This window comes from Phyllostomus hastatus, unplaced genomic scaffold (genome assembly GCF_019186645.2).
Source record: "Phyllostomus hastatus isolate PE091 unplaced genomic scaffold, TTU_PhHast_1.1 phas_contig_58, whole genome shotgun sequence".
In the NCBI taxonomy this organism is placed as follows: domain Eukaryota; kingdom Metazoa; phylum Chordata; class Mammalia; order Chiroptera; family Phyllostomidae; genus Phyllostomus; species Phyllostomus hastatus.
Window position 1 is genome coordinate 33,917,539 of NW_025333916.1, and position 21,542 is coordinate 33,939,080.

A 21,542-nucleotide genomic window follows, 5' to 3' on the forward strand; every position below is an offset into this window, starting at 1 on the left:
TGCCCTAAGAGAGGAAACAAGAGCAGTCAGCCTGCTTTGAGACTGAGAGTTTCTCAGTCTCAGAGAAGACTCAACCAAAGCAGCCTCTGCCTCCTCCAGGCCATGAACTCGAACTTCCCCCACAGGTGGCAGGAGCAGAGAACAACACCACTCCCAGTGCCACATACCCTCCGTCAAATTGTCCTGCATGGCCAGTGTTGTCCCTGATTTTATACGGGTAACTGAGCCCTAGCTTCTCCCAATACGTAGTGTTTCCAAGTGCCGGGCTTTGCCCTACATCTTCACACACTATATTTCAGTTAGCAGTCTTCACAAACTGCCAGCCCATTTGGTTTTAGGTGATAGATCAGACATCAGGGAGGTCAGTGAGGCCCCCCTGCAAGGCAGCTGTCGGCTCCAGGGCTTCAGAGAGTCAGGGTTGCCATGGAGCAGGTATGCTGGAGATTCTGCCCAGGACTCTGAGCCCCCCACCAGGACTGCTCCTTTCCGTTGAATTGGGCTCCCACTGTCGAAACATGGATGGCTCCAGGACCAGTCCTTTGCTGCTGCTCCTGGGCTCCACTGATCAAGACGATGTCTCTGTCCTCAGTGTCCTCTGTGTCTTCAGTGCCAGCCCAACCCATTGCATGTACCTATGACACAGCACCTGTTCTCCTGCCCTGTGCTCGTGCTAACTCTATGCCCCTCCCTGTGGCCTCCACTGGTTGCCTCCCATATACACCCATTGTCCCTGACCTAACATAAACGCCAGCCCTGATCTCTGAACCTGTCAGGGTTCTTCCCATTGTTCCTTCCCAGCCCGTTCTCCCTAATTCCAGACAACAGACAGCACAGAGAACCCAGAGCCGCAAGCCTCTGGCACCATGCTGCTCCTTCTATACCAGGACAATGCCTGATGCCTAAGATCCTTCCACATGGGCACTCAACCAAGATTTGCTTGGTTATATTTTTTCTTTAAACCCTCACCCGAGGATATGTTTTATTGATTTTAGAGAGAGAGAGATCAATGTGAGAGAGAAACATTGACTGGTTGCCTCCCATACACACCCCAACTGGGGAACAAACCCGAAACATAGGTACATGCCCTGACTGTAAATCGAACTTGCAAACATTTGTTGTTTGGGACAATGCTCCAACCAGCAGAGCCACCTGGTTAGGGCAAGACTTACTTAGTTATTAACAACACCTTACATAAGAGGGCCAGAGTTTTCTGTATTGCATCCCCAGGAACAGGGGCTTCTTGTGCCCAGAGGAGTCTCGTCAATGGTATTGTGCTCTACTGTAAGTGGAGAATGTTGCCATGAGCTAGGGTAAACTGCCCTCTTAACTGATGAGCTTTAGTGTTTTCCAACACACTAGTGTGTTTTGTGAATCTCCTCATGGCACAGGACACAGCAAACCCCACTTACAACATCCGTCATCTGAGGACACCTGACAGGAAGGGCACCTTGCTGTGGAATTTGCCTTTTTAGAAGACTTTTCATACTTCAGCCTTAACCACTGCACATCCCATACAACCACAAGTTTTGGCAAAAGCCTTGTGGTGATGATAGCCTGGGGATGCTCCCTTTCCTCTGTCCACTGGACTAAGTGGACTACAGAGGGTCAGGTCTATGGGATGAAGCTGGGCTGCAGATGTATTTGCCATGTGCTCGGATGAGCATTATAAAAGGCAGGGGAAGGATCAAGCCGAGGAACATGTATAAAGGACCCATGGACAAGAACAACAGTGGGGAGAGGGAGGGTGGGAAGTGGGCAGGCAGGGCAGGGGAGAGTAATGGGGGAAAATGGGGACAACTGTAATTGAACAACAATAAATTTTTTAATGCAGTGCTATTTATGAGACAGGAGCCGGGAGAGAATGTGCCTGGTCCTCACAGGCCTCCTGCATGTCAGGGTCACATCTGGAGTTTCTGAGTCCCCTAGAAGTTCGCCCTGAAGCACCCCTTATGCCCAGTACCTTCTCCAACTGGCCTGGCCACTTGTCAGCAGGATAACAATTTGCCCCAATAGGCCTACATCATCCCTCGATTATTTCATAATCTTAGTCCATGTCCCCAAACTCTGCCCCCAGATCAGCCAGAGGGGTTCAGAGGCCATGGTAGAGACCAGCAGGGCAAAGGGTTGGATTGTCCACCTCCAGCTTGACCACAGTGGGCTACATCACGTCAGACAGGACCTGGGCTCTGAGCCTCCTCTTCTTCATGGCTATACCATGGTGGGGCAGGGCAGAGAAGGGGCTGTCCTACAGGGTCCCTGCAGAGTTTGGAGCTCATTAGCAGACATGCAGGTACTGGGCATGCATGGCCTTCACTTGATATTGGGAGCAGAGCTTCAAAAAGGAACAGCTATCTCTGAGGGGTATGACAATGTCAGCCACACGAGTGCCATCCCCTTCTCAAGGAGTTGTAGCTCCTTAACATCCCAGTGTCTCAGATGGGAAGGAGGGTGCAGAGTGCCATTGTTCTAGAAGAATTTATGAAGCATTCTCAACAGTCCTCAGGTTCCTGCCTGTTGTCCACGGGCCAGAATTTATGCCCCTCCCTTGACCAGGAGCTGCCTTCCTGCAGAGGTGGTTGGGTGACTTTAGGCCGTGTCTCTTTCACGTTATATAATCTGCTTTATAATGACCACGTGCTTCACAACCACAGTGAGTCACCTATCAGTGCATTCATCATCTGTGTCCCACAGAAATGTGGGCTTTTCAGTTTGTTATTTTGCTCTATAAGTGGATCCTGTTTGTAAATCTATTCTTTACAGCCAATTAAAAGTATATAAATTGACCAAGACCTCACATATGAAATATTACTTTAACTTTCCATTAAATTACACTTCTGGAACTCTTAATACCCAGCGAATACAACCACTTAGGCACCACGAGGAGTTAAAATTAAAAAACAAAAATCCCATTTCTGTAGGCCTTTCTTTGCTGAACTTCAGGGCTCGGATGTGAAAGCAGCCTTGTACGGGGCTGCACCTCACATCGGCCACTCTGAGCAGGACCAGGCCCGTGCCTCCTTGCACACAGTTGTGAAAGCAGACACCCTGTCCCACACAGTGCTCAGTGCCAACCTCATGTCCTGGAGAAGCCCTCCTTCATCTCATGAAGAAATGGTGGGTGCAAGGACAAGTACCCCAGTTATATGGACAGGAGAAGTGGGCCTGTGAGACACGGCTTGGGGCACACCCACCAGCACAGAAACTGCCTCCTCCTGGATGCCAGCTAGGTTCCCAGGGCAAGTGTGTCTTGATTAATGACCAGCTACAGAGGCCTGTCTGTCTCTGCACCCCGTGTCTGCCTCCCAGGGCCTCCGGAGACTCTGCTCCTTCCTCCGTCTCCTTCCCTGGCCAGGGAGTCTAGGAGCTCAGGTCACAGCAAAGGCAGCTCAGCCTGCATGGAGCAGTGCGAGGGCTGACCGCTGGGAGAACCATCAGCCGCACCGTGTGATGATCAACTGAGCAGTAAATTAATTAATCATCATTTTATGCCTCATCAAGCACTTTGCTGAAGCTCTCAACAGGGGCCTCTCGGCGAGCCAATGGGAAGCTGACTGTTTTGTTTAGCCGGGTGAGACTTCCATAAACAGGGGAGGTTTTGACAAGCTAATAAATATGTCATCCGTCTCTGCCACTGGCAGCAGCCGGCCCCACCTGCAAAGTGGTAGGGTTCTGCCCGGCCTGGTGGGCAGTGAATGATGGCAGAGATGTGCTCAGGAAGGTGGCAGTTGGGAGATGCAGGGAGTGGCAGAAAGCTCCCAAAAGTTCCTTCAAGCTTTGAGGGAGGAATGCCACCATCTTCACTCGGAGGTCCCCTGCAGTCATGCCAGAGAAGCAGAACATCCTGACACTTGTCCTTCAAGCTACAGCTTCCATTCATCGTGCAGACTGCATGGGTCTCTTCCCCCATTAAGTTCCTTGACACAGGGACTGAATCATCATAATTTAAATGCCCAAGCAAGGCACTCTAGAGAAATCAACTGTGTGGTAAGAGGCACTGTTTTGGGAGGTTGCATGAACAGGTGTTGCCTTCTCATCAGCCTCAAAATACATCACAGCAGTTCCTTAGGAAGAGTTTCAAGCTAACCTCATCTCATCTCTATTACAAAATACAACAGGGTAGGAACCACCCCTTTTCTTGAGAAACCACTTTCTCAAAGCTAAAGAAAAGTTTATATTTGGATGATGATTCCAAAGTTTTTGTCATATGCTTACCTTACACTTTCAGAGCAAAATGAAAAATCTGATACAAAGTTGGAATAGAATCAGGCAGTATCGGTGAATACAAATACCAAAAAGACACCATTGTAAATGTCTGTAGATCTCAGATCAGTCAATGACTTTTAACCAACATTTTACAGGAGTTTGCAGTGCCCTCCAGTGTAATCTGAAGAACACTCATGTTGGTCCCGGAAGGTGATCAGCTATGGCTGACAGGCCCTACATGGAGTCTCACATTTCCAGTATCACTTATTTTGAAACAAGGCAAGACCCAGGAACCTCAAAACTCCAGTAAAATGGTGTCTGGTGTGTGGCCTCCAAACTTACCATATCAGCTTCTTCCAGGAGTCACTAAAGCCTCTCTCAAAGGTGTCAAAGACTCTCCACCCCAACCTGACTAGCATTTTAGACTCCATGTAAGATTTGAAACATGAAAGAATCAAAGGAGCATTAACCTGTCATTTATACAGAAGGTTTTTGAGCTCAGATCTAGGTTTGGTAGAATTACTGGGACCTTCTGAATCTTCCTCCACCTCCTATATCTGACTTCCATGTGTGGAGGGCTCTTTTGACATGACTCTTTGGATCCAGAAACTGTGTCTTGGCTTTTGTCACTGGTCACAGTCAGTCAAGGGCCAGTAATGCAGGTAGCCTTGACTTTCCTGTCCCATGGATGTCATCCATTCTGAGTCCCTCACAGTGCTCAGTGGAAGGCAGTCACCTTGTTAGGTGGTGACATAAGGCGGGTCAGCATGAGCTCCACCAGCTTTTTCCCAGCTCCAAATCCCCATCAAGTTGCAAGAAGATGGCACTGCTTTCCTCTAAAAGATGACAAGCCACACAGTTTCAACAGAAGTACATTTCACTCCATAGCATCATGCATGGAGTACAGGCCACTTTTTTGTGTGTGATTTTATGGTGTAGACAAATAGGAGACAGCTTTTTGAATCGGGGCTAAACTTGCTCAATTCTGCACAGCATACATCAAGGTACTCCTTCCGTGGCATTATTTCATCACTCATGTCATTATATGTTCTGTGTTACTTCCATGATGAACTCTAAGAGTTGAGAGCTGAGATCAGGTCAGCAGGATGCTGCACCCTCAGGGTTGGATGGAGAATGCCAGACAATGGGCAGACTCCATGGAACTTTCGGAAGAATAAGATGACAAAGCCCAGTGACATCAGAGTTGATTTCTTTTCTTTAAATGTTTCCTTTTTATTTGTAGTTCTCTTATTTTTGAAATGTAATTCAGGAAAAAGACACAAAAAGGAAGAAAGGAGGGAGAGAGGCCAAGGTCAAAGAAAGAGACATTGTCTAGTAATATTTCCATTCTTGCTTTATTCGGCCTTGCTGCTTGAAGAAATGAGGAAGTTCACATGTGAAGGCAGCATTTAACACATGTGATGTTCTAGAACAGTCCCACAAGATATTAGTAGAAGTTCAAGCTAATGGCTTCCCTCATGCAACTCCCATGAGTTTAGGACACTGTGCTTGCCATGTCTCCATTTTGGAACTTAACAAGGAAATTAGGACATTAAAGATCAGAATCTTTTGTGGAGACCAGTTTAATTCAGTTTAACTTCATTTCACAAAAGTGCTAACTCAGGAGGCTTTCACTGTGGAACAGTTCAGGAGGCAGGGGTGTTACAGCTTACAGCACAGGCCCCTCATCGACGCCCCTTGCTTCCCAGTGTGCACTTCCTCCTCCTCAGGGGTCCATGCATCCTCAAACTCAGAAGTGTCTCTTTTTCACCATCCTGCATGCTGCCCCAAGAGTCCTGCCCTTTCCCTTATCTTTCTAAAGGGCCTTACCAGATGAGTGTTCACGTAGTTTTAAATTTATTTTTTAATCTATTTCATGCATTGTCAATGGAAATAATATTGTCCTAAAAGACAAGAGTAAAAAATAAGATTGAGAAACACTACTCTATTTGATTTGCCAAAGTATAAACAAAGTCTAGTTGAATCTCCTATTATAATTGTGCCCTATATGCTTTTTGAGTATATATATATATATATATATATATATATATACACACACACATGCATTACTGCTTTTATATTTAGCTGCTATATTGTTTGTTTTAAAAAATGAAGAATTCCATAACCCATAACCTCCTGACAGGTTCATATTGTATCATCACATAACAGTGGTCTTCCCACAGTGTTGGTCCTCCCCTTCCACTGCATCTTGCAGTCACATTTCTACTTCTGCTTTGATTTGGTTTGGTTTTGATAGTATACATTAGTCCATACCTTTATTTTCAATCCTCTCTTGTCATTTGACTTTGAGGAGGTTCTTGCAAAGAACAGTCCTGGATTTTACTTTATGACCAACCCACCACTCTTTCCCTGAGTGTTGATGGGATGTTGAGCCCACTCACCATGAACTGGGATTTTCTTGCCATGTTTTCATTTTCTTACTTGCATCCCATGTTTTCTCTCCTCATTTTGCTGTCTTGGTAGAGTTTCTATTCCTTCTGTTGCTCTGCTGTAACAACCAACCTTGAATGTACAGTCCAATAAGAGTTATGCCCCCCACCAATTAACGACAACCAGTTACTCTTTCTTATATTTAAAGTGTAACTTAGAAAAATTGTGTTAAACCCTTGAATTTAAAATTTAAAAAGTAAATAAATTAGCAGTATGTTTTTTAAAAAAGAAACCCAGCAAGCAAACAACAAAGAATAAAAAATAATATTTTCTTTAAAATTCTTGTAACCTGCAATGGGTACTTGGTTTCTGAGACCAATGGACAGCTCCAGTGGTCTCTAATGCACTTGGCTTCAAGGCCCAGTATGTGTGTCTCTCTGTAGCATGACTTTTAGTCCTGATTTTATATAGCTTTGTCTCTAATATGTATAGAATATATTTAAGTAATTTCTTTTTATGAAAAGTAGACAGGCAGTATACGTTCTGAGGCTTTTCAACTCAAATATTTTCCAACATGAAAGGCAACTTATATTAGAATAAAATTTTGGAATAGCCACCAGATTCTTCATGTGTCATGTAGCTTCATTATCTTCTGTCATTTAGGACTACAGAAAAGCCCACAGCTAACTTATCCTCTTTTTTTCTTATAAATGCTTACAGGTATATTAGGCTTCAAAACATTGTCAGCCTATCTAGATGTAGACGTTCCTACATGGGACCACTTCAATCATTTTGCCAGGAATACTGGAAGCCATTTCTGTCTATATTATGTCTTCTTTTCATCCTAAAGATTTCCCCATTGTGATTTTAATTGCTGCTGCTCATCCTCTTCTTTTAATTTCTTTCTCAAGAAAGTATGCCCCTTAGGTTAAGATTCAGTTTTCTGCTCTCCATATATATCGTGTTCTTTTTAAAATCATTTTATTCTCATTGTCCATTTCTCTGCCTTCTTAAAGACATTGCCAAACCTGTCCTTTTTAACAGTGATCTGATGTTTCATGGTGTGAATTTTGCTTCTGGTTTTATCAAATGCAAGAGATCTATTTCCTCTGAAAGTGGTACTTTTGAATATTTCTAACTCATCTGCCTCTTTCAAAGTCAACTGGAAGTATCCTGAATCTCCTCAAGCATTTTCTTGTCAATGTCTGCATTTTTTAAGGAATGTTGCTGCTGTTTCCCTGGAACAATGCAGTCTTGCTTTCCTTTCAGGATCCTAAAAAGGGATCTAACATTTTCTTCTGACTCTTGCAACAAAGCAGTCTGTGTTCTCTTTCTCTTGAAGTCATTCATCTCCAAACCCAAAGAGGCTGATCCCAGCCTGGCTTTCATTGTGTCTTCACCCAGCCTTCATCCCCATCCACCTGCTCATGGCGCTTCTTTGTTGTAGTACCTGGGTAGGTGGAGAGTTTGTGATAGAGACAGAATTTTGGCCAGCTTTGAAAAAAATGGTTAATGTGTTTCCCATCTGATACCTACCCTGGGCCTCTTGGCCTAAGTTAGATGACAGAAAAGAGGTAAAATGCCTCCTCATTTTCTTTTTGAGTGGCATATTTTCTGCAGACAAAAAATTATTAGTTGTGTTTAGTTGATATTTCTCCAAGAGTCAGTCTAAGTGTTCTTCATTTTGTATGTCTTCAATAATATTGCACTGAAAAATTGGAGAGGGGTAGTACAATCTAATGTAATCATGCTCTTTCCCCCAGACTTAGTTGTAGTGGTACTTTGTCAGTCACATTTAAGTGTTTTCCAAAATAGAGGCCACTTTCCAAAGAGCCCATAGCATGCTGTAGGCTATCTAATTTGGCCATCCCCTCTTGGCTATCCCTTTGATGCACTTAGTCAGGGACTGGGATTCTCCCATGATAGTCCTGCTGATTTGGATGCCCTTCCTCTCTGAGGCCTGTGCACTCCCACTCACCAGACTCCTACCCACTTCTTATCATCTAACAAGATGAATAAAAGGAACCATGCCATAGACTTATTTTTCTCTCTGTTCTGTACCCTCCATATGTATTAATGCTCTGCTTCTAGGACCATTCCCTCTAGCCCAAGACCACTGAGAGTTAGAATCATTGTGTGGTACCCTCAGTGCACCAGACCCCCTGACCCCTTTCTCCTTTTATGTATTACCAAATAAATAGCCTGTTATAATGACCCCTGAAACAGCCCAGCAACTACTCAGAGGTTGTAGACCTTACTCCAAGACTTAGGTAATAATGGTCCCTAACAAAGGAATCCTGCCCCTGCTCCCCAGTGATAACTGGCCTCAAAAATTTTATCTGAGGTTGTTGTAAACTAATGAGTGTTAGTCAAATAAAAGGATGAATTCACCACAAAAGCAGTGTTCTAATTTCAACTCTCTCTTTGTTTTCCTTGGTTTAAAGATGAGGCTATGATTGGGTCTCTTGTAAATGTCTAAAATGTTTTCTTCTTTGTGCAAGTATTAGTCCTACCAAGATGAGCCTGGTCACCAAATTCTGTCCTCACTGTGACACAGGTCCACAGTCTCAGTGCCCATGGAGATGTCCTTCAATCCAGAGAGGTCCAGAAAGATGGATGCTAAGGAATGACTTTAAAGCTAACCTATGAACCTAATGTAGTAAAGTCTATTAGGAATATTTTGAACAGAAATGCAAAGAAATTTTATCATGGGTTCATGAAGCTTGCTAATTAAGCAATTATATCACAAAATGTGCACCAACAATCATGAGGTAGACTAGTCTAGGAAGTAACAGGAGGTGATGCTGTGGTAGCTCTCAGTCCCAGGACCTTGGTAGTTTAAAAGAGCAAATTTTTGTTTCTTATTCATTCACACTACATGTGCTAGTAGATGGTGGTGGACACACACTCTGCTTGCACAGGTCATGCTTGGGCTTGGCTGTCAGAGGCTACATCTCTTTGCAAGCTCCCTCTGAGGCTCTCAGGGAGGATATGAGGTATCTCTCACAGTCTCTCAGAATGTCCCCGTGGAGGCAACTCATACCACCTCGACTCAGATTCACTGACCAAATGCACGTCTTCAGTACACATCTGACTTTAGAGAGCCAGAGAAGTGACATCCCACAAGTGTCCCACAACTGGAACATATGTTGGCAAATGAACGATGGCTACAACAGCAAACAAATCATATGGCTTGATAGAATTAACTCTGTCAGAAGAAATACACACACACACATACACACACACACACACGAGATATAGAGAGATCACAAATGGGAAAGAATAAACAAAGAATGCACTGGTACCATCAGAAAAAGACAATAAAATAAAGAATCACATTTTCAAAACAGGACACCTAGCTTACTCAGTTTTTAAAAAAAATTTTAGTTTGCCATAACTTTTTCATTTGGTGCTATTTTTAAATTGATAGTAATTTATAGTTTTAGGCACCTAACCATGTGCCTTTAATTTGTTAAATATGACGTTTTGTGAGAAACAGCCTCACAAACTATAATTTTCCAAAATTTGTATTCAGAAACCAGGCTCATAGATGTCCTTCCCTGGCCCCGCCCTTCACCTGGTTATGCTTCTTTGAATACAACCCAAGAAAATCTAGTGTGTTTTAATCATGGGATTTAAGTAATATGTATGGAAATCTGTTATCTTGGTGGTTACCTGAGGTGTAAAATTAATAGGACATGATTAGTAATTTGTGTTCTACAAAGATTTTATTTTAAAGAGCTATTGTTTCATTTGATATAATTAGATACATATTTGATTTAAATCTGTATAAAAACAAACCAATGCATTATGGACAAAAATAAATTGTAGACCATGTTTCCAATACACAAACCAAAAGACTGACTGAGCTGAGAATGTTGACAATAAGCTGACAAAAGCATCTGGAACTGGGTTTAAACATTGGTAAATGGGTAAGATGGGGTAAGGGTATTCAGGCCAAGGCAACGGACAAGTGCTTAGATGTATGGGGACATGATCTCTACCACCCTTGGCAAATTACATCACCTAGAACCAGGAAACTTTGAGGAATTAATTGGTCTCTGTTGTTTCAGAGATGGCTGTATATGTTTACCAAAGCCTCCAGGCCCTCTCAGTCCCACTAAATACTCTTAAAAAGAATAAAACCACTTTTGTGATTCCGTCAAATATTGGGAGTGGGCATCCCTTCCTTTTTAATACTTTAAGCCTCATGGTGGAAGAATCTTCCTGCAAAGTTGATCACTCTTCTCTTGAGTATTAACCCTTCCCCAACCCACCCCCCAGAAACTGATGAAAGGAGACAGCAGCAACAGAACTGTGCTTCAGTTTTGGGGGCAGAATGAGAAAACAATTGCCTTTGCACAATGTTTTAAAAGAGGAATTCAATGGATAATACATCAGAGGACTCATTCTAGGAAGCTTCTATCCTGGGGAAGAAATTGAGAAGCAGAATCTTGAATATGTGCAACTCAAAAAAGAGAGGAGAGGGTGTTGACAATAGTCTAGAAATCTACAAATGGGACCTAGGACCTTCTTCTGGTGATTTAACTGAAGTTTTGATATTAATGAAGGCAGAAGAGTTCAAAGAAGTTACCGAAAAGAATTCTGGGCCAGCTAAGAAGTCATAATGGTATTGTTTCTGACAGGCTGCTCAGTGGCAACCCTCCCTTTTTTGAGCATCTACAAAAATAGAAATTGTGATGCCTCCTTCCAAGACTTCAGAGGCCTTGGCTGAGACTCCAATGTGAACAAATGTCACACAGGCATGGAGCTTCAAGGGGCTCACTTTGATTTGGGCCTGGGATGGTCTCACACTGAAGCCGAACCAGGATGATATGAATCTTTGCAAACAAGACATGTTGGAAAGCATTGGCAATGCCTGTGCCAGAGCCACCCTCACTTCCCCAGCTCCCTGGGGTCATCAACACCCCCGTCTGTCGGGAATTTTCCCAGCCCCTGAGCCTCTGACTCATTTCCTCCTTGAAGCTCATCTTTCTGTTCATGCCAATTGAAGATAAACTGTGAACTTCATGTCTTGTCCCCACCAAGTAATGTGGAAGAACATTAGCTCGTGTGCTTCAGTTCTGCCCTTTGGCCCCTTTGAAAATATTGCCCTTAACACTCACTCATCAAGCATCTTGGCTTATTTTCCAAGGAGCAAAGTGACGTATTCTTGCTCCTTGAGAAGACCACAAGGAAAAAAAACTAACACAAATGATGAAAGACTAGCCATGGCTTTTACTATATACCATGCTTTCTTAATGTTAATTTTCAGACTCCACTCCTCCATCAGATAGGCCTCTCCATCATCATGTGAAGGTGAGTGGACAGTACCGTCTCCATTTTAGGGATGATGAAACTGGGACATTATACGTGATGGAGACACTTACTTTACCACCATCTGTGCCACACTCAAAGTCAAAGTCAATTCAACAAAAGATGAACTTCCTATTTGTCATTGTTATTAGCTCACTAACTTTTTTTGTTTTATTTTTATCCTGGACTGTTGATACTATGTAGACTTGATCGAGGGAAATGTTTAGGAACTGAATTCAGTGTGTTGTTATTGCTGTAGCTGCTAATTTAATTTGCCTAAAAAGAGTGGGAAAGGCACAGAGCTCTCAGGAAGAGGGGCATAGTGTTGCATGCTGGGTGAACACACACCAGCAGAGGGCCTTTGGGTCATGGCAGCCAAGACCAGAGCATTCACCTGGGTGGCTCCCAGAACTACATCCAGGTCCTAAGTCCTGGTGCAGGAACCTTTGTGCTGGATCTTCAATTCTCCACCCTGATACCCTTTCAGTGTGGATAATGGTCTGCTTCACCTTGACCCATCCCCAGGTAGACCAGAGGGGCTAGAGGCAGGACTTGGCTGGGGAACAGATGGCTAATGGGCAGACATTTTAAGAAGAAGTTGACTAGCCATGAGGAGTGCAGAGTTGGAAGCAGGGATCTCATGTTCACTGAGGAGCTGGGACACACAGTCAATTCTCCTGTCCCCAAGAGCCGGGAGTGTGGGCAAGCCGGGAGTATGTGACATGGTAGGAGCACTAGTCCATGGCATCTCAGTACACAGCTCTGATGAAGTTCCCTGACAGAGGTGACCCCCACTACAAGTCTGTGAGGATGGTTTCCCCCCTTAGAGTCGAAGCCTTGATCACAGCACCATCCACTCTTCAACTGGACAGACCCATTGCACAAGTCTAAAACAATGATGGGTGTGCTTAGGTAGAGCTTGGTGAAGCAGAGACAGAAATAAGGCCTGACCCCATGAAGCAGGAAGGAACAATTCAGTGACATTCCCTGTAATCCACCCAATTAGTTATGCGTAATCTTCTCCTGAAAGGCTGGTAGGGAAGGATGTGTCTGGGAGGGAGGAGAGGAGAGAGGGAGCGGGACTTTCCAGTACCCACCCCACACAGGTATAATGTTCACTGAAAATCAGTGGTGTGTCCTCCAATGCAAATAACATTATCTAATTGTTATCTTCTGTGTTTCAGCAAACATCGTTCCTAAGAGTCTGAAAAATGACAGTCTGCATGACCTCTCATCTTTAAATAAAAGTTGAATCTGAATTTGCTTTGCTGGTGCTCACTTATTTACAGACTTTGGAGAGATTTCATAAAGTTCCCAATGCAAAGGGGGTAACTAACACTTCTGAGAATTTAGTAGCAATGACCCACTGTACTAGTTGCTTCTAAAAGAATGTCTCATTTAATGGCCCCATAGCTTAGAGAGGGTATTATCTTTTTCTGTGCTTGGGGGTAGAAAAGCAGGAGGCTGGGGAGCTTCCCACAGAACCTTCCACAGAGCTGGGCCCTTCGCAAGTCCTCGGTCGCCACGGCCCACAGTCTCCCTCACAGTCCCATCCTGGACTTCCTCTTGGATTCTAGACCCAAACGGCTTTGATCATTCAAGGTTCCCATAAAATTAGCTGAGATCCCTAAAGTGATGAGTAACCCTCATCCAGGGCCCTCATGCTGCATCCCTCGGGGTCTCCACAAGAGGATTTCTCACGTGGAGGACAGATGGAAGAAAACAAAATGAACCTATTTATTTTAACTAAAATTTCATTTCCCTCTACTTCATTGATCTGTACTTGTTATAATTATGAAAAATTCTTTTAAAGGGCGTATAAAAAGATACTGTTTCATTTGAGTGAGAATAAGATCCTACTTTGAAGCCGTTGGCCATCAGCCGTTTTACTGCGCAGCCCCGCCCACCGCCCACCGCCCAGAGATAGGAAGGGTGCCACTCAGCCCATTCTCAAAGGCGTGCAGATACTGTTTGTGTGCCATGCTCGTGGTGCTACCTTCACAGGATGAACGTCATACTTCCAAACTTAGCGAGTCTTGACTTAGGTATAGCCCCTTAGAGTCATAGCCATATCTAAATGATGGGGGGGAAAACAGCAGCCCATTAAACACAATCTGATGGCTATCTGGAGTTTGGGCGATGTAGCTGACAGCTAAGAATGAAAGAAGATACATGACTCTCTACGATCTGTGCACACAAAGCATGCTTGTTTAGGCTCCTTACAAACAGGGACAGTAGATTACATCTTTGCAATAAACCCGTGTTTCATCACCCGACTACCGCGCAGTGTGAAGTGTCCGGACTCTCTAATAACTGGGCTAATGAAGAGGCAGCGGGGGCGGCGGAGGCAGGAAGGGAATATTAGAAATGCGTAGGTCACAACCGAGGTTGCGAGCCCAGCTGAGACAGCTGGTTTAATCTCATCTGTTATCCCAATGTGTTTTTTAGGAACACTAAATTGAACCCAGATTGTAAAGGATGAAAAAAAAAAAAAGAAACACGCATTCACCAATTAATTGAGTGATTTAAATCTGGGTGTGCCTTACTGGCTTCTCTTCCTCTCTCTTTTTGGAAATATTAAAACTGTTGGGAACTTAGTTCTGATCTTCATCCACCCCCATCATTCATGGGGCAGGAGAAGGGGGGCGGGCTGCCCAGAAGATAAGTTCCCAGAGTCCAAAGCCAGATGGGCTTCTCACCAATAATCTAAACGGCCCCACCCCAGGTCTGCCTTGTCAGAATTAATTGTTCTCTAGAATGTTATTAGTGGAAACACTACATTTGCTTTTAGGGTAAAGTTCCTTCTTAATGAACTGCAATTCTTGCCCTAACCCTGCTCTAAGGCATTTCTCATCAACATGATAACATCAACCCAGGTGCTGCCGCAGTCTTTAAAAATCGTAAATCTTAACCTGTCACTGAAGGGAAGGAGAGAAAAAAGGTTAAACAAGTTTGTGGAAGAAAGCTTTCCCAGGTGTTATTTTGCAAGTAGAGAGCTAATTGATGGTTCTGCCATAATAGTTACAAGTGATAAGGATCATGTAAACACTCCCTACTGGAGGGGACATTTGGGGTGTCCCAGGGGCAGCAGCAGACTCTGGCAGCCCCACTGCACACACAGAGCCTCTGAATCTCCTGGTGGCTTTGAAAGTCACACTGGATTCCCGTGGGAGTCAAATGTAAAGAACCATCCACAGGAAAAACAGAAACCTAATTAACCCAAATTAAGGGCAGCATTCATCTCCTGCATGCTGTACCAAGATCAAATCCAGTCAGCGCAACGCCCTTAACAACAGCCAACTTATTAAGGAACAACCTGGAGGAACTCAAATTACTCTAAGGGTTTTTCAGCTTTGCTCATCCCAAGTCAGCTTCTAAAAGGGCGTAAGATCCATCCCTTTTCGATTTTAAGGTTAATAATTCTTTTCGCAAGATGTAAAAGGAAAGGAAAGCTTTCCCAGGGTTGCATCCTGGAAGCTGAAAAAAAGAATTTAACTGGTGGCCTCTCATCTCATCTTCCACGTCCCCACACAGCCCTGGGCCCTGTGCTGGGCTGGGGATGTAATTGGATTCCAGTGAGAGATGGCAGTAACTGCTGGGCGAGAACCTTCACACAAAAGCACACAGCGCATTTACATTTTCATTGGTTTCATAAAAAGAAAATAAGGAGGCAATGGAGTTTTTCTAATTACTGCCATCATTGGAAAATTCACACTTGCCCAAGTAAAGGCCATTGTGCTTAAGTCCATGGTATCGTCTCTAACTTAGAAGGAGCCTGGAGCACCAGAGAAGTTAAAAAAATATATAAATAAAAATGATAACGTTTTCACTTTCTGCTTTGTATTCTGTAACCCAGCTTTAACTGCATTTGCTTGGGGATTTTTTTCTTATGAAAATAGCATTATGTGTGACATTCAGGCTTCCATAAAAATGATTAAAACCACAGTGTCTTTGATGATATGTATTTGGAATCTATAAATGACACCAATATAAATAAATCCTAGAGCAACAATGGGTGCAAATGAGTCAGGTCAGATTTCATTCACTGTTCAGCTAAATGACTTTTCTGTTTTACCATTTGTAAATTTAGGAGCAAATCTTTGCCTGTTTGGGGAGGATGGAAATGCTTAGGTCCTTGCTCTAAGTATAATAGACCCTTTTATAGGGAAAGATGTGCACAGCCCACCTCCACTCAGGACCGCCACTGAGGCATCTCTCAGGGGAGAAAGAGAAAGCACTGGACCGTCTGAACACCTCTGGTTTCCTCCCTCTCCGGAATTCAATATCAGTTCATCAATGGATTTCTCCGTGTCAGCTCATGTCTCACAGAACACATGCTCCTGTAAACCGTAATTACACGTTTTGATTGTTTTAAAGTAGTTAAATCTTGTCTTGTTGTTGTTAATCTCATTTTCTTAACAGCAGAGTGCTGGATACACAGACTGGCCACTTTCACAGCCTTGATGTGTGTTTGGAATGCTCCACTGGCAGATGCAGTTTTGGGGGGAGGGAACTGAGTAAAAATTGCATGATCAGTCTCATGAAATGTTCAGGTCAGCTCTGGGAAACTATCAGGCCAGGCCATCCAAGACATTAGCAGTTCACAATGTGAAATAAAACCTATGCAATCTTTAAAATTCTCACCTGGAGACTTGACTTGGGGTGATGAAAATACAATACAGCATACACATGATATATTATATAATTGTACACTTGAAAGCTATATAATTTTATTAACCAATGTCACTCCAATAAATTCAATTAAAAATTTTTTTTTAAGTAAAATGAAATCCCACTGACCAAGCAATTTGGGAGAAAATGGGCCTCTTCTAGTAAATAAGCCTGTCGATGACCTAAGAAGAGAATACAGACCTCCTGGGCCAGAAGGGGGACATGTCCCAGCCTAGAAGGGATGAACTCCACTTGAAGGGATGGCTGATTTCTGATTAGTTTCCCCCATGACTTGGGCACAGCACGGTTTGAGGATCCTTACACTTCTACTTCATTCTGCCTTGTGAAAGCATTTGTATTTGGGAGACAGTGACAAATGAACCCATTTTATAAACTCGATGGTACCCAGGGCCACACCAGCCGTGAGCAGGCTCCCTTCTTTGCTTCCCCAGGTCAGGATGTCAGCACTGCCAAGACCAAGCAGATGGTCTCCCCTTTGGAACCTGGGCATGGACTCCCTGGCTAAGCCACCCATAGACAACAGCCAGGAGGGGACACCTGTGACTACCAGGCTCCTGGTCATCAGCCTCCCCTGCTCCCCACAACAGGCTTCTCTAGGCACCAAGCAGCTGTGGCCCCTCTGACCTGGGTGCCAGGTTCCTTCCTTGCTACTGTCATTACATTGACTCATTTTATTTTAATTTAATAAAGTTAGTTTAAAACAAGACTTTATGTCCCTGCTGTGATCAGAATGATTTGCTGTTTCTAAATACAAGTATCCTTAAAACAAAGTCACTAAATTATAAAATTAAAATTAACCATAATTTACAAGGACTAGTATATCTAAACCATTTATAAAATGTTCCACATTGAAGACAGCCCGTGTCTCAAGAAGGAAAATGTAACTTTTTGACAAGTTGTCATAAAGGGCAATGGTTCTGTAGTCCCATGTAAGAGGGTGCAGTTAGCTCTGTGTCATTAAATGGCAGGGACTATTCTGTTTGGGCGTTTCTCCTTCTGTCACTGCAGAGAGCATGGCCAGCTGCTGCTAGAACCAAACCACATGCTCCCCTGCACACAGGACAGGCTCGGTGGCAGACTCACTCCTTTTTCTGTTTTACCCTGGAGGAATTTGCTCTCAGTGCTCCATCGGTGTCTCAGAATTTGGCCTCAGCAGAGATCTATCCTCTTGTCCTCACATAATTCCTAACCCTGAGCCCTAATTTTGGGCAAGTTTTGCACTCCTGGAAGAATTCTTAGCCACTCCCTCTGACACCTAACACACATCCTAAACCAGGGAAGCCAGAAGTGTCAATATTTTTTCTAACAATAAATAAATCTCTCTCCTCCATTCTCATCCCCCTCCTCTTTTGGGAATGGATCTGATCACCCTGCAGAAAGCAGACCTCGCCTGGCCTCTGACCTCTGCCTAGAACTGAACATCCTGCTACACTGCACCCACCAAACACAACAGGAACACACAATAAATTCCTGAAAGAGACCACCTAACCAGACATTGTTAGACTGAGCTTGTCTAGCAGGCATGTTTCAAAGTATCAAACCAAGTATTTAAAGTGAAGGAATAGCAGAATCTTTGATTTGATAAGTTTTAATGGAGCCAAAATATTTACATTAAAAACAGATTATTTGGCCATGCTAACATTCAGACCCTCTGAGCATTTTTTAATGGCCTAGGCATGCATAAACTTCTCCTAATTGGCTGATGACCAGAAGTGGTTGATGCTTGTAGCCAACTCCACCACTTTGGGTGAAGAAAACTCAAGGCTTTAGCATTCCAGGCTGAGCCTCAAAGCCGCGCCATGTTTGTTTGGGTCGGCCCCAGAGGCCAGGTAGGTGGGCTCAGCCCCACTCGCTTTACCACATGGACCACCCGCCTGAGTCTCCCTGCCTTTAAATCCTGTTATTTACACAGAATGGACAACTGGTCAACATTTTATTACAACTTTTGAGTCAGAAACTCAAGGAAAATACAGCTTTGCAAAATACTAGCCAGTCTCTTCTTTTTAATGTAAATAAAATTCTACCAAAAATTACTGTGAGTATAGGAAACGTTTGAATATGTGAGTTAAGAATTTCCAAGCCTACTACTATTACTAAACCTCTTGCTTCAATATGATCAAACATTAAAAAACGCCTCTTTCTATGCATTTGTGTTGGCCTTTGGTATCTCTTTAATGCATAAATCACATCTTCAGGCAATAAAAACAGCATGTTTTTCACTAACTAAATCACATTATCCAAACCCCAGAGTGTTTCATTTTGTTTACAGAGATGTAAAAAAAACCCACTAACTTTTTCATTATACTTGTATCTCAATCTAACTGGAGGGGGGGAGGGAAAGAGAGAGATCAGTGAAAGAAGGTCAATAATTAGTATTTGAAGAACTTTCCTATAATGCTGGCTAATAGTCAGCATTATATATATGCCTTATGCTAAATCAGGCTTACCCTTGGGAGAGCAGCACATCTGGAAAAGATGCTGAGATGGTCATAATGGGACAAGGAGAAGAAATGCAGTCAGAACAAGCTGAGGGGTAGGAGCAGGGCCAGCTGGGACCTCTCTGGAGGACAAGGAAAGATTTGTTTGATTGATAATTTTAAACTTATCAACATAGTTTTTTAAAATTTGTTAAAGATTTTCTTTATTTATTTTTAAAGAGAGAGGAGGGAAGGGGGAAGGAAGGGAGAGAAACATCGTTGTGTGAGAGAGACATCGATTGGTTGCCCAATCGAGGGAACTGGCCCACAACCCAGGCATGTGCCCTGACCAGAGGTCAAACTGGAAACGTTTTGGTTTGCAGGACAATGCCCAGCCCACTGAGCCACACCAACCAGGCCACATAATAAATTTTTAAAACCCCCTCTGTCCAAAATAAAGAAAGCAAAACTATTATCTTTTGAGTTTATGGGATCTCTACTGGCACCACATATTTACATATGTTTTAGATGGACTCACTATGTTTTCTTTGAGAACAGTTAATAAATATTATTTTTACTTTATTTTTACTAAATTATTAAATTTTATTTCCTTTAAAGGTTGGTTTGTGCGCACCACTGTGTTTAGAAAATCACAAGAAGAGAAAATTACAGAAAACAGTTAAAGATATAAACTAAAAATATACCTTAAGAGTTTTTTAATGTTTGCTTTCATAAAAGGAAGAGAAACTCATTAGTGTGAGAAAATCTTCCTTTCATTTGACTTTCATTAATTTTTTTAAAGATTTTTAGTATTTATTTTTTTTTAGAGAGGGAAGGGAGGGAGAAAGAGAAACATCAATGTGCGGTTGGTGGGGGCCATGGCCTGCAACCCAGGCATGTGCCCTGACTGGGAATCGAACCTGCGACACTTTGGTTCGTAGCCCGCACTCAATCCACTGAGCTACACCAGCCAGGGCTAATTTTTTTATAAACATGTGGTTTTAAATACATTTTCTTTTTAATAAAATTTGACTTATTTCAGGTCATTTGGAGGCATGGCTTTTGTTCTCCTTGGGTTGGACAAAAGAGATTTATTTCTCTCGAAACCACAGTGTGCCAAAATCTCACGTCTCTCACCAACTTGGAGCCCTTCCCTCCAACAGAGAAAAGATAACTCCTATGTTCCCTTCGGGAGGCACCCAGCTTTGCTGTGGGGTGAGCAGAGTTCTCACCATGAAACCACACACTGGCGCCCACACATAGGCCCACTCTGGGAAGCACTTCCCTTCTCAACCAATATCACTTCTGTCAAGTGAAAGCATCTCATTTAATTAATAGAGGAAGATAAATTAGAGTCTGTGACTTCTACTCAAAGTAATATTTCAACAGCTGCACCTCTCTAATACATTTTCTTTGTTTTTACAACTGTTCCCTAAATCTGAAATAGTTTGCAGTGTCAGCAATGAGTGAGAGTTAATAGTGTTTGCCTTTTATAGGGAGAAAAAAATATATGTATAATTCAGTCATGAGAAAAAGGTTAAAAACCTGCTTCATAGGCAAGAATTAGGACATTTCACAACATTGCCTGAGCTAATCTGTAGCAAGGAACGTGTCTAACTCCAAAGTGCGAGCACATGACCTGTAGAAACCACCACAAGACTGCACGGTTTTCTCCCCAACATTAACCAAAGACCCCAGTAGTTTTGACAACTCTCTGAAGTTAGTAATAGTTACTAAAGTTAAAAAGTCCTTGACTTTATAAACTGTTAAGTAGTAGTTGCAGCTATACACTGTTCATAGGAAAGAAGAAGCCATGTGGGCTTCATTACATCTTCGTATTTTATAATGTTAGAACCTCTGGTGTACATTCCGATGTCATCAAAATAGAAAGGGACAGAATAAAGTGCAAGCAAAATATGTAATCATTGGTAAAGTTGATCTGTGAAATCACTGTCTTAAAGAAAGGATTTCTTCATAAATGGTGTTGGGTTCACAATTTGGAAAAGATAAAATTTGATCCATGTTTTACCTCATGCAACAGAAAGAACTCCAAATGTTTCCAAAGTTTTAATTTAAAAGGTATAATGAGAAATATTACACAACAATTAAAAAACATGGATTGTGTCGATTCTAAACTGAGAATGAACATAACATTTCTAATTGTGGCTCAAAATCCAAAAGCAGTAAACTATTGATAAATTCTATTTTAATTTTGTATCTTTATGTCAAAAATAAATTACCACAAAGAAATTCAAAAGATAAATGACAAACAGAGAAGAAATAGTTGCCATTTACAGTGTGGGCAAAGGAGGTGATACTGTGAATATTAACAGTTTTTAAGACTGGAGAGGAAAAAGATAAAAAACTCAGAAAAGTAGGCAAAAGACAGCATGTGCTCAACTATATGCAAAGAAATTTAAAAATCATACCAATATGTTATTTCTCACACATCACAGTGAAAATTATTCCCAAAATTTGGCAGCATGCTCTATAGAAGAGGGTGCTGCCTTAATTGTTGATTAT